The following is a 13,822-nucleotide window of genomic DNA, read 5'->3' as shown; positions in this document are numbered from 1 at the left end:
ATAGGAAACACCACTAGAAAACTGAAAGCATCAAGCAGAGCAGGGGCATGAGGATGAACCTTGCAGAGGTCTGTGGTGAGCCTGAAATGAGAGGCCATTGACTGAGCTGGATCTTTGATAGCGAACCAGAAAATTTATCTCAACTTAAAAATTATGTTCAGTTTCCTCATTAATATAGGTGCAATTCTATGAAGTATTGGTTTTTAATTAGAATTTTCTAATGAAAATATACACTGAAAAATTGCAAGTCTGTCTACTAAGAATGATGAATAAGTTTCCTAATGCTACTCTAGCAGTGCCACAGATTTCTTAGAGCCCCTGGCCAAATGACTTCCTTTTATCTGCTTTTGAAATAAGACCAGTGCTTTTCACTGTTGGGGTAAGCTTTAACAGTTGCTAATTTGTATTTATAGAGCATCCTACAGTTCTGTGAATGCTGAATGAAACTTCCTCATCTGCCCCCTGCCAAAAATATTCTGCAATAAGCTGGCTACTCAGCAGAGATCCCAACAAAGGCAGTTGGGCTCATTTATGTAGAAGGAAGTAGAGAAGGGGAATGTGAATCAGCAAGATACTGCTATGCAAATGCTCTGCATAAGTGACAGATTTCCAAGTTTATTCCAGAGAATCATGGCTTTGGGTTTGTCCAAAATCTCAGGTATACCCTCCCTACCATATCTTGTTGGCTATTGTAACAGTGAAAAGGAATCAGTTACCTTTTGAAAAAGGCTGATAAACATTGCACAGACAGCGGAAAACCACTCATTCTGAAGTGGTTTCCTTTTGCCGACCCTAGGGATAGCAGCTGCAGATGCACTGGTGGCCACAACTGCTTCAGGTGTTTGAGAGTCAAGCAGCATGCCTCAGATCACATGAAAAAGGAGAGAGGAATGCCTTACAGCTTTGGAATTAGGTCTAGAAAAAAACAGGTTTGTGCAGGCTGGGTTTTCTGTATCACTCCTGGAGTCAATGTATGGTAAGCAGATCTCACTACCACCCTCAAAAGACTGAAAAGTTTAAAACTATGAGTCATTTGTTTCTAAAACCTCACTTTACATATCCTTGGCAAGTTTTGCATTTGGGACAGTACTGGGCTTTCTATGTTATTTTCATGGAAAGTTTCTGTGAACATGAGGAAATTTCAAGCTAAACTCTGCTTATCAAGTTTAGGGAGAAGAAAGAAGGTAACAGCTTCTTCCTCGTCTCACTAAAATCTATTGACCTGAGAAAGTATGGGGTTTGGACTCATTCCACAGCACAGCTGCAGGTTGTATGGGAAAAGTGCCCTCTCACTCTTTTATTCCTTTATTTTTTCTTTCTTGCCAGCTCCTTTGTTTCAGTCACCTATTACCATTACCTCACCCACAGTCCTGCACATTGCCATCTTCTGGAAGTTCACATGCAGTAATAACATGATAGAAAGGCTGAGCTGAATGGTCTCTCTAGCACTGACAGAGATGCTTCATAGAAAGAAGAGGATGAAAAGCAAGAGTTATGGTCATAAGGGAAAAAAAATCCAGATAAACTACAGGTCCAGGGCGATACATACATAAAAATATTTTGGGGGGGCAATTATGTTATTTGTTTCTTTGTCTTAGCATTAGCCCTCACTTCATTTCTTGAAAATGTAAGAAGCATATACAGTACTGAGTTAAGTCTTGTGGTTGTCTGTCTTCAGAGAAGAAATGCCTAAAGAGATTCTTTTAGATTGCAAGTGCTCTTACTTCTTTATGAATACAAGATATAACACAAGTTAGGCAGAAAGGAAAGAGGTGTGAGTATGAGCCAGTGAAAGCAAGAAAGTAAAATTCACAGAAATGACATTTGCAGAAAGAACAGAATAGTCTGAAAACATGTCTGGTCTTGAACTGAGCCTGTCAACTGATCAGGTAAACAGCATCCTCATTCAAGAATACAACCATGAGCTTTATAAACTATATATTCCATGTGTTGTAATGTTTTCAGGTCTGTGATAGTCTCTTAGGTTCTGAGATCATATTTTTCCAATTGTTTTGCTCTGTGACTGGAAACCAAATGGAGCCTTGGGCTCTGTTATACCACAGCTCCCTAATATTTGGAATGTTCCATAGCAACACACAGTGAGACTAAACCAGATGACAAGTGAAAGTGGTGCTGGTTATTCAATGAACGTAAGAGGAATTAAAAAAAGAGGTTGGCTTGTAAAAAACAAATCTCGCTACAATAGGAGACAAAAGCCAGTTAAAAAAAAAAAAAAAGAGAACAATATGCAAACAGTATTCTGATCTTCAGATGACACATGTAAATGTTGTTAGGTCTCTCTCTTTTATTATGACCTGACTTTAGAGGCTGATTTGCATGAAACATGAGAATACGGTAAGGATGTATTAAATATTCATCAAGGTTCATTGTAGCTTTTTGTTTAGTATATTCTGCTTGTACCATCCTTGATAGCCAAATTTAGAGTGGCCATGTCAAGCTGAATGTCAGATTACAGGTTTTTTTCCCCAGCAGTAATAAGACATCCTTATTTTGTCATTTACAAAGCAACAGTATTTGTTCATGTGAGGGGGAAATCTGCCACATTCAAGATCCTAAGCAAAACGTAACCAAGCAAAAACATTACAATAGGAAAGATTTTCCCATGGGAAAGAATCCATGAAAAAAAATCTTCATAACCAATAATCATCTGAAAAATACGTGGCATGACATGGCAATTCACTAGAGGAAGACAACCATAAAGTAGGAAAAATCCTGCCATTTTCCAGTGGTAGGAGAAATTTTATCAATAGTCTTCCACTATTTATCTGTGCCCTTCTGGTGCAGGTGAAGACTGTTATTTATTATTCAGCTCTGAAGTTAGCTTTCTTATGTGCCAACTTGTTGTCTTCACTTATGTTGGTCCTTAGGTCCCAACCTTTATATTAAAAAGTCCAGGACGCTTTTGCTCCACACTCTTTTGCCTTTTAACAGACCAAAAAAAACCCACTGTAAATTTGTTACTGAGTTTCCTCCTTCTGAATAACAGTAATGAGAGGAAGGAAATGACAACTAAAAAGAAAGAAAAAGCCTCCAAGCTGAGGGAAATGTCATTACAATTAAGGGGAAGATTTTTTGGCATCGATCAGTCTAGCTCCACTAACTTTAATTCAAACTGTATTATTACTTGGCTCGATTTTTTCATTAAAAGCAAATAGGTGGGGGGGCTATTCTGCAGTTTGCAGAAAAACATATACAGCAAGTGTTAGGATTTCAAGGGCATTCACAAACATAAAAAAAATGAGAGAGTCATACCTGAAAAATCTAAGTAATCTTCCATTTCCTTCATTTACTGTAGGTATTCCTACATTAACTGAGGTAAAACTGAAGGGTGTAATCAGATCCTAAACAATTCTAAAAATCAGACCTGTGCTTCTATATAGAATAATAATCTATCACGTTACTCTTATTTTCTAGTTGTAACACCAACAGTCCAGTGCTTCTGCATCACTGAATACAGCGTGTTCCAATACATTGCTTGAGTGTTAAAGATGACAGCCAAGGTTTAAATGAAAACCAAGAATAAACTGTGTTTGAGTGGACTTGGAAATTGCAAAGCTGCTTTTAACTAACACTAAGAATAAGACATATGTAAAGATCTACAAATATTTCCTAACAGCTATGTTTTCATCAGATCTGCTGCAAACATTCTGATGTTATCTATTATGTATGGAAAGAAGAGAGCCATTCTACTATTTAAAGGGATATTAGGGATAAAGTTATATGTACACATACATATCCACATGTTTTTACAAATATCTTACACTCTTAAGACAGAAAAGATTTAAAAAGTCTTTTTTGCTTCTTTTACACTACCTAGGCAGTGCCAACCAATAGAAAAGCTATCCTTATAAGGGTGTAGTTATCCTGTGGTTTCCAGGCCCCATTTCTCAGGCCAAGGTTAGAACATGTACCAAGCTTTGATGACTGCTTTCAGAGTAACTTAGAGCAGCACAAAAAAGCTCAGCAGTTAATAGCAAAACTATTATTGTCATGAAACTCAGCGGGTTCCGTTTCCTGCTGCTCATATGAAAACTTCCCTCCAGATCTGGTTCTCTTGGTTTGTATACTGAATTTTCTTCTGTTCATCTTCAAATTCATTTCAAAATTAAAGGGAAATGGTCACATATATTAAAACTCACCTGGTTTACAGTACTGCAGTACTGACATGTACACCACACAGTCAACGGGGAATTCCAGACCTGCCAGCGTATAGCCCACATTGCAGAAACGGCAGTTTTAATTGTCTATGGAAGTCACAGAAACAAGGCTGAAATAATTAGTTTTCACCACTGGTGGGACATGGTAGTTACTTTGTGTTTTAATAATGTGAAAATCCATTCTGAGGGTGTGACACTCCTCATTTGAACAAAGTTTATATTCAGTACTCATATCAGACAAGGTCTGTAGACTTCCAGATAGATAATTAGTGAGGAACAGTCATTTTGAATGACAAGGGCCCATCTTTCTATGTCCTGTAATTTAGATGCGAATTAAAGTAGAGTAATTTCCCACCCACTTTAGAGAGGAGCCAGATACTTTGGGACCCAAAGAGGCAGATATGCATTTTAGTAAAACCATGGGCACCTACATAAGCTCTGTTCCCAACTCTGCAAGGAGAAGGTATGTGAAGGATTAGGCTGTTCTTAATCTAACTCACACACCACAGACTTTGCTAAGCATTCAGACTGGCATCCTGAATGATGCATGCCTGAAAACAGGTGCCAAGCACAGGCACTGGTAACATGGGGGAATACATTCAGGAATATGTGTCTTGTCAAACATAAAACCACTGTTTGTTAGAAATAACTTGTTTTAACTAAGTAGTACATGATCAAAGGGGAGTTCAGTTTTCAAAGAAACATAGTGGACTTGCATTGTAATAATGCCTTTGCCCACATTCTTCCCAGGAATGATATGCTAACCACTGGTAGCTGGATTTCCCCAAATGCACAGAAGTGCCCACAGTTCACAAGTAGCAGCCACTCTAGCAAAGACATTTCATAGAATCATAGAATGGTTTGGGTTGGAAGGGACCTTTACAGGTCATCTAGTCCAACCCCCCTGCAATGAGCAGGGACATCTTCAACTAGATCAGGTTGCTCAGAGCCCCATCCAGCCTGACCTTGAATGCTTCCGGGGATGGGGCAGCTACCACCTCTCTGGGCAACCTGTTCCCATGTTTCACCACCCTCATCATAAAAAAATTCTTCCCTATACCTAGTCTAAATCTGCCCTCTTTTGGTTTAAAACCATTACCCATTGTCCTATTGCAATAGGCCCTACTAAAAAGTCTGTCCCCATCTTTCTTATAAGCCCCCTTTAAGTATTGAAAGGCTGCAATAAGGTGTCCCCAGAGCCTTCTCTTCTCCAGGCTGAACAACCCCAACTCTCTCAGCCTGTCCTCATAGGAGAGGTGTTCCATCCCTCCGATCATTTTTGTGGCCCTCCTCTGGATCTGCTCCAACAGGTCCATGTCTTTCCTGTACTGGGGACCCCAGAGCTGGATGCAGTACTCCAGGTGGGGTCTCACCAGAGCAGAGTAGAAGGGAAGGATCACCTCCCTCGACCTGCTGGCCACACTGCTTTTGATGCAGCCCAGGATACAGTTGGCTTTCTGGGCTGCAAGCACACATTGGCAGCTCACGTCCAGCTTTTCATCCACCAGTACCCCCAAGTCCTTTTCCACAGGGCTGCTCTCAATCCCTTCATCCCCCAGCCTCTATTGATACCAGGGGTTGCCCTGATCCAGGTGCAGGACCTTGCACTTGGCCCTGTTGAACCTCATGAGGTTCACATGGGCCCACTTCTTGAGCTTGTCCAGGGCCCTCTGAACATCATCCTGTCCCTCAGGTGTGTCAACTACACCACTCACCTTGGTGTCATCTGCAAGTTTGCTGAAGATGCAGTCAATCCCACCATGTATGTCACTGATGAAAATATGAAATAGTACTGGTCCCAACACAGACCCCTGAGGGACACCACTCATCACTGATCTCCATCTGGACATTGAGCCGTTGACCACTACTCTTTGGATGCAATTTATTACAGGCTTCTTCCTCATTAAACTAAACTGACACTAATCACCCTGCTAGCAAGTCAAACCCCTGGCATTTTCATTGTCGAGGGTTATCTTCATCTTCCTCAAGCATCTGGAGACTCTGCAAATCATCAGATCTCTATCCTGCTCCTTGTTTCCTCCTCCTCCCTTTCAGTGCTTCCTTTGCAGCTCCTACGCATGCATCAGCAACTGTTAAAATACCAGCAGCATATCAGCTCTTTCCCAGCTAGCCCAAGCTCTGCAGGGATGTGTGTGCAAACTCATAAGGCACTGCAGCAGCTTTTGTTTCACTGTGCTATCAGCAGCGGGACTGGCTTTGCCTTAGAGGTCAAATGGATTGAGGGAGGCAGCATGGTTGTCAGGAAACAACCTTCCTGAGCATCAAGGAAACCAAAGATTCAGCTGTACTATCAGGATGTGTCAGGTGCAAGGCATATGGAAGGGCAGGGAGGTAGACTAATAGGATGGATGGGGTCTGTCTCTGTGTTACAGCTTGTAAAGTGCCAAGTTCACACATAAAACAGCAAATATGACAAGTATGAGGCAATTCAAGTCCTTCTGTTGCACACATTCTAATACCTGATAATTCAAAGTAGACAGCAGGTGAGATTCAAAGTAAATTACAGGAAATGGAACTAAACTCTCTTCCTTCCCTGGTTCATCATAAGCAGAGCTAGTTCTAAGAGAACATCACAGAAAACATTTAGCTTTTAAACCTTTATATATTTAAATTGAGACTATGTAGCTATCTTCAATTTTCTCATTTCTTGAAGTAACTTTCTGCTACTTCACCTATATACTAGGCAAGTATTTTCAGAGGGAGATAGAGGAAATGGTAATTTGAATGATGCACTTTCGGTATGCAGTTCTCATTCAAAAAAGTCAAGTTGGAAACTTGTATTAATTTCTACAGTTACTATTCTTTCCTAAGCAGGACTATTCTAACTTAATTAGACTTCTATAGTGTGGTTTTCATTCCTTAGTTATAGATAGGATCTCAGAATAAATCAGGTTGGAAAGGAACTCATGAAGTTTCTAGTCCACCCCCCTGTTCTAAGCAGAATCAGCTATGAGCTTAGACCAGGTTGCTCAGGGCTTTATCCAGTCTGGTCTGGAAAATCTTCAAGGATGTAGATGGCCTAGCCCCCCAAGCAGCCTGCTCCGCTGCTTGACTGCCTTTAAGGGGGAAAAAGTTTTTCTGTATCTCCATGAACTGCTCTTATGCCAACTTGCACCCGTTGTGTCTCATCTTCCTACCACACACTGTTGTGAGAGCCTGGTTTCATCTTCTTGATAACTCCCCTAATAAGGATGCTTTCTAACAGCTGTCCCTACACACCTGGACAATGTACTCTTGTACGCTGCTTTTTTGAATCTGAGCTCTGTCGTGAGTTCCTTGCTTAGCCAAGATAGTCTCCTGATATATCTTCTTGTTTTCCTGAGTGTCAGGACAGACCCTTCTTGTGTCTGGAGTGGGTTCCAGTAACAAGGCAATCTTGGATGAACTCATCCCTTTGAGGATTTTTTTTGGTCAAAGTGAAAGCTGTATCTGAGCCTGCACTGATGTGATAATTCAGCTAGGAAAATTATAACACCAAGTATAAAACAGACACTTGAAACTGTTTGTAATTCTACAGAAAAGTCTTTATCAGCATAACTCCACTTAATGCTTCAGTAATATTTTTCCTGTTTAAAAGTGGCTAAAAACATTTTCAAAATGGAAACCAAGAGTTTTAGCTTGCTGGCTGTGTTCAATCAAACCATTTGTTATTTTAAAAGTGAGGGATACAGAATTTTGCCATCTATTAGAACAATAAAAGAGAAAAAGCACCTGATTTTTCTCCATTAAGATTCAGGTGAAACTGAAGCCTGCAAATTTCAAAAGCTAAACTTGTATTATATTCACATACCACATTTCCACGTTCACAGTGAAAATGCTCAGCAAACTCTGCTTCACACCCCAGTACCTCGGGTCCTGTTCTCACATTTTTTTTGCTTAATAACACACAAGAAAATGCACTGGTGCAGTGCATCAGTCTGCGACTGCATAAAATGTGAGTAGGTAATCAGAAATGTGTGCGTTTCCCAGATGGTGCCTGATGAGCACATTTCCTGCACTACCAAACATCAGACACAGGAAGCATCACCATCAGCACGCAAAAGTCACTGTACTGCTTTTTTTTTTTTTTAAATCCAGGTGTCAGTCAGTATGGCTGAGAACCAAAAGTCCCCCAATTTCACAGAAATAAAACAGTTAATTTATTTCAGATGGAAAGCCCCAGAATGAAAAGGATCTGATTTCTGATAAACTGTATAAGCTTATTACAGTCTAATTAAGAAATGGTCATAAGAAAAAGGAGAGTTACTGGGTATGCGTGTCTCAGTGAAATGTGCTTCAGTGTGATGAAATATACGTCTATAATTCCTTGCACTGACTCTATAGTATAAACATGATTGTTAATGCTAACAACATTTATAATAAAATATTGTTAATATTTTTCTGTAAAGATAAATCAAAGTTTGAAAAGATGCCATAGAAAAAATAGTAACAGTAAGAACAACTTATATTCAGCAATGTTTTTTATTGGAGACTTCCAGTAGCTAATGGTGACCCACAACAGCCACATGAAGTAGCCAGAGAAGTTAGTAACATGACTGAAGTCACACAAGCTAGGAGCTCAGTGCCTGTGGAAATATTTAGAAGTTGAGACAAAGGAAAAACCCATCATAACCTCTTTACAGAGCTAGTAAGCATACCAGAATGGATGCAGGGAACAGACTATATTTTAATCTCCATATGGTCCATAAAAACAGGGAACACTTCACTTATAGGCTCTCCACAGTGATTTCAAGAGCTCCTGCAAGGTCTCCCCTTCACGGTCGTGGTAAAAAAACTCCACAAGGTCCTCTACAGAAGCAAGGGGAACCCCTAAAAAAAAGTCCCCTAAAAGTATTCTGCCAATACTTGAGAAGTAGACAGGGCAATTTTGGACACAACTGGCAGTTTGCAGGAGTGTTTCTGTGAAGCCATTTTATACTGAGGAAGTGAAAGAGCTAAAACAGAATTCAGGAAAGCTCTGCTCACTTGTCCTCCAGAGTCAAGTCTATGGCTCTGTCCATGCATGAACTGAAACTTTGGGCTAAGTATGTCCTTTATTCATTTTATGCTGCCCACATAACAAGTGCAACAAGACTTTTTCAAGTGGAAGATCGTTACCCAAAGTTTAACTTGTGGCATTCCTTGCTCTAGGTTGGCGTCAGACTTCAGGTATTGTTCAACTATAAAAGTCCTCTTGTATTTTGAGAGGTCTGATGCCATACAGCCCTGGTTATGCCTTACTGGTTGCAAAAATAAAACTACCATTGAACTAATTAGGAATAAAAGCTAACGTTGGGAACATCTGAAAGTTCAAACAAAAGAAATATCTCTGAAAAAAACCCAATTCTCAATGAAATCAGTCCAACATCAAGAATGAGACCACTAAAACCAGTACCAAGGTTTTAATCTCAGTGGCTTCAGGATTTCATTCCAGAAAAAAACATTTCCTTGTAGCAGAAATTAGATCTAAAAGAAAATTCATAATGATACCATCACTTCATTACAGTCTGACTACATGATATTAGAGAAAATTTGAACGTTCCAAAATATTATCCTTGCCGCTCAAAAGCGCCCCCCCTTTTTTTGTAAAATGAACACTGTTTCCTCTCACATTGAAACTAGTTTCTATTTCCTTTAAGTGGCTCTTTTGCTTAAGAGATGGATTATCAGTAGCTTGCCTCTTTAGGTCATGTAAGAGACAGAAACATTTCAAAGAAATCACTTGTTTTCATAGTTAAGTTCAAGCTCAGCTACGTGACCGACAAGTGGATATCCTGCAATGGGGCAGCATTGCTTGACTGGGCACTCACACTCAGCCCTCCAGCCCAGCACAGATTTGGCCAGCCAACTCCAGAGAAGTGCATGATGAACAGCAAGAGTACAGGAAAGCTGAAAATTGGCCATACATGGAAGCTCATAGCTTGCCTAAGCCAAAACATAACATTCAGAAACAAACCTAGGTTGAAATGGAGAATGAATGAGGGTAAGGCCAGTCAAGAGCGACCAAAAAGAAACCTAAAAGCAGAAGTCAGAAGGAGAAGCTTGAAATCATTTACACCAGCAAGCAGGACTTAGAGAGTTCATGGGACTTTTTATCCTCTTTGCTTTAACTAAACTTGCCCAGTGTTGTAATCTTGGAAATTCTTTCACATTTTCTCTGTCTTGCACTCTACCAAGTGGTCACTGGAAAGAATGGGAAACAATGCATGGAAACAGGTTGAATACTAGCAAGTATTTGCAGGTTTCTTCTGTGCACATTCTTCTGAGCACATTAAGAAGTTAGATTAATTACTCATCACAAACCTACAAGAGATCTGGAAAACAGTAAAAAACCAGCTGGTGATAGCCAGCTGGGGTACTGTTGATGCAAAAAATGCTCCTCTGTCCTTTTATTGGACAGGCAAATGAGACAATGCCAACCTTAGGACAAAGAGGGTTTTGTATCGAATTATGGGGTTATTCTAATAAGCCCTACAACTGTAAGGCTCAAAGTATACTTTTTGCAATTTCCTGTAATGATAATAATAGAAGAAAAGGAGACTATTTATTAAACAAGAAAGTATTTCAAGCAGTAATTAGCCATCATGCTCTACATGAAACAGAGCAAAGTATTATATAGGTAGATTAAGATGGTGGGAGATAAAAGAGACAGGTCTGTTACCAACCATCTCATGATGAAACTGAGAAAAACCCAGCAAATTAGAAGGACAGAAAATATGTGAAAAGCTTTCCACTGGGTCAGGACATAAATATTCCTCATGGTATCATATTAAAACCCACCAGAGCCTGGACTACACTTCTGTCTACAGGAAACAAGGATAGTGAACCTGAATATGGATGAACACACAAGATTTTGAACTATTATATTTTTAAAGTTGTGTTAAGAATAAGTAGCACTTTTGACACTACAAATATCAAGTCAGGGTATTTGGAACAATAGAATCATGCAAGCTGGAGGGGACCAACATCTAGTCCATCTGTGGGATCTAGTCCAACTCCTGCTCAAAGCAGGACCTTCTACAATAGCCATATTCATAGTTAGCAAGATATTTTTAATTTAGGAAATTCCATGCAGGTGTTTTCCTGGTTTCCTGTGGTCTACAGAAGCAGAATGTAACTCAAGTAACAGAAAAATTCTTGTCAGCCCTATTAATCTTATAGTTTCTCTTTTTCCTCTCACTTCAATTGCACACACACACCTAAGTCTTGTAGACCCATTCTTGAAATCGGGTAACTTGCATTGAGCTCAACAAATAAAATCTTAAAGATAAGTAGGCTTGCATAGAAAGAGTGAATCAGAGTCAGTGAATTATTCCATCAAGAGAAAAAAGGATGCCTTGAAGATCAGAGTTACTCAGAGGAAGAAAATAATTGTCCACGGTGGAAAAAAATGAAAAGTGAATAATAATCAAACTCCCATGTTGAGATATCTGCTACTGAATGCAGTAGGCTTTGGTTTTGTAGTTTGAGCAAGGCTTACAGGAGAATGTGAGGATACTGTCGCTTTACATTGTCTTTACACCTCCTTTGACCCTAGGCTAGAAGTCTAGATGCCACACTTCTTCCTAGATACACATTGTTCATATCTTCTCCAAATCAGATACTCATAAATCCCGGTCTTATTTCTACTTTTGCCAATCTTACATAAATCTTTACACAAGTTGACAAATAGACCTGGCTTAGAGTGAACCAGAGAGGCAGCATTGATTTTATTTGCACAGGGATAAAGAGCAGCAGTAGTAGTCCAGAGACTGGGGCTTACTGATTTGGCAGACTGGAGAGGACTCTCAGATGACAGCTTAGAGGATCAGGACATAACATTAGTATATTACAAGCATTATAAATTCAGAATATGAGAACAGCAGAATGTAAGAACGTCAGCTAATGCCAGGTGGTTTGCTTGGTAATCACGACCTTTTCCTCCTTTACAGTACAGTAGTCCACCTCTTCCTCCTTCCCTTTTGACTGCCTTAAAGTCCAGTAGCACCAGGATCCTAAAAGCAAAGGGCTACTGCCTACCCTAGAGCCCAGTGGTGTAATATCTTCCAAGGGGCTACATACAATCTTTCCACAAATAGGCATTTTTCTTGAACGTACTTTACCTCCCACTTATTCCAACCTTCCTCCAACCTGTAGCAAATGCAGCCAAAAAAATTCCTGCATTTATTTTTGTCGGTGTCTGTTACCATCAGAATATCCTTGAGTGCATTCAGTACAACATTATCAAGAAAAAGTAATGTCATCTCCTATTGATCTCCCAACAAGAATGTCAAAAGCAGAATAGGCTGTACAGAGATGAGGCTGGAAAAGACTTCAGACTCACCGAAGTTTGTTGGGTATAAGCCAAGTGAATTCATGCAATGTGCCAGAAAACAAGCTTGTGGCCTCTGTAGAGGCCTCATTTCAGAATCCTTTAAGATAGCAAGGCCAAAGCTCACAGTGAAATGAATTCCACCCTACAAACTACACTGTTGTCTAATACGAACATAACTGATCTCCACCAAATAAAGTACCTGGAAAACAATTCAAATATTGTGCGACAGGAGCATTACCTGGATGTAAGTGACAAGAATACTAGTCCTTATTTACTCAGGAGAATATTTATTGCAAGAAGGTGAAGTACAAAGTCCATGCAGTAGCATGTGAGAATCTCTTTCTAGAGGAAGGTCTGAAGCAACACCTGTAACATGCATTGATATGTTTAACAAATCCCAAAGATAAAGATAGTAACTTCATTTTAAATGGAGAACAGACATTCCTTGTCTGGTAAATGAACTGTCAACAGTCCTACATTGATAATAGGCACAAACAAACCTACCTTCCTGTTCTTCAGGGGAGGAACTCTATCTAGTCCCTCTTAGACTCACAGAACCTAACTGATGGCTTACTTATACCTGCTTATAATTATAAGTTCAAGGCATTGCCCCACTTTTAGCCTGCAGCTACAAAGTACAAAGAGATGTGGTAGGGAATAGGGATTTTCCCTTGATGTAACTTACGTCTGTTGCCTTTTACCCTTTTATTGCACCCTTCTGAGAAGAATTTGGATGCAGCATCTCTATAACCCTCCCAGTAATTCACTGAGGACGGCTACTAACTGAAGAAATACAATGAGACATTGAGGGGGATGAATGTCAAAAAACAGCTTACTAGGTACAGAAACAAATATGGTACTGATAACATCTCTTCCTTCCTTTTTAGCCTTGTTCAGGGGGTTTAAAAGCAGTTAGTAAATACCTCCACCTTACAAAGGTCAGTGTTTACCTGATAGCGTGGAGACAAATGTTTCCTGCAGTACAGCCTATGCAGACACATTTATGTCACTGCTAATATTCAGAGGATCAGTAGCCTCCTGTGGCTAAAACCACCCTGATGCAGACTGTCTGTCCTTGCGTGCACATCTGTCTGCAGGCAGCTTTCAGTCTCTCCGAGTCCTTTGTATCACAGTCCACTATAAAACTGTAGATATGCGAGCAAGTTCTCAGTTACCATAATCATATGCAGCCCTGTACAAATCATTCGTGAACTATTTATAAGTAATCAAAGTTGTACGCATTATTCAATTAAAAAAAAAAAAGCCTTTGAAACTTCCCAGAAAAAACCCTAAAAACAAACAAGCAGAAATTGGGCTGCCCACAGACTAG

Source organism: Ciconia boyciana, chromosome 7 (genome assembly GCF_034638445.1).
Source record: "Ciconia boyciana chromosome 7, ASM3463844v1, whole genome shotgun sequence".
Classification (NCBI taxonomy): Eukaryota; Metazoa; Chordata; class Aves; order Ciconiiformes; family Ciconiidae; genus Ciconia; species Ciconia boyciana.
This window is presented reverse-complemented; position numbering follows the sequence as displayed.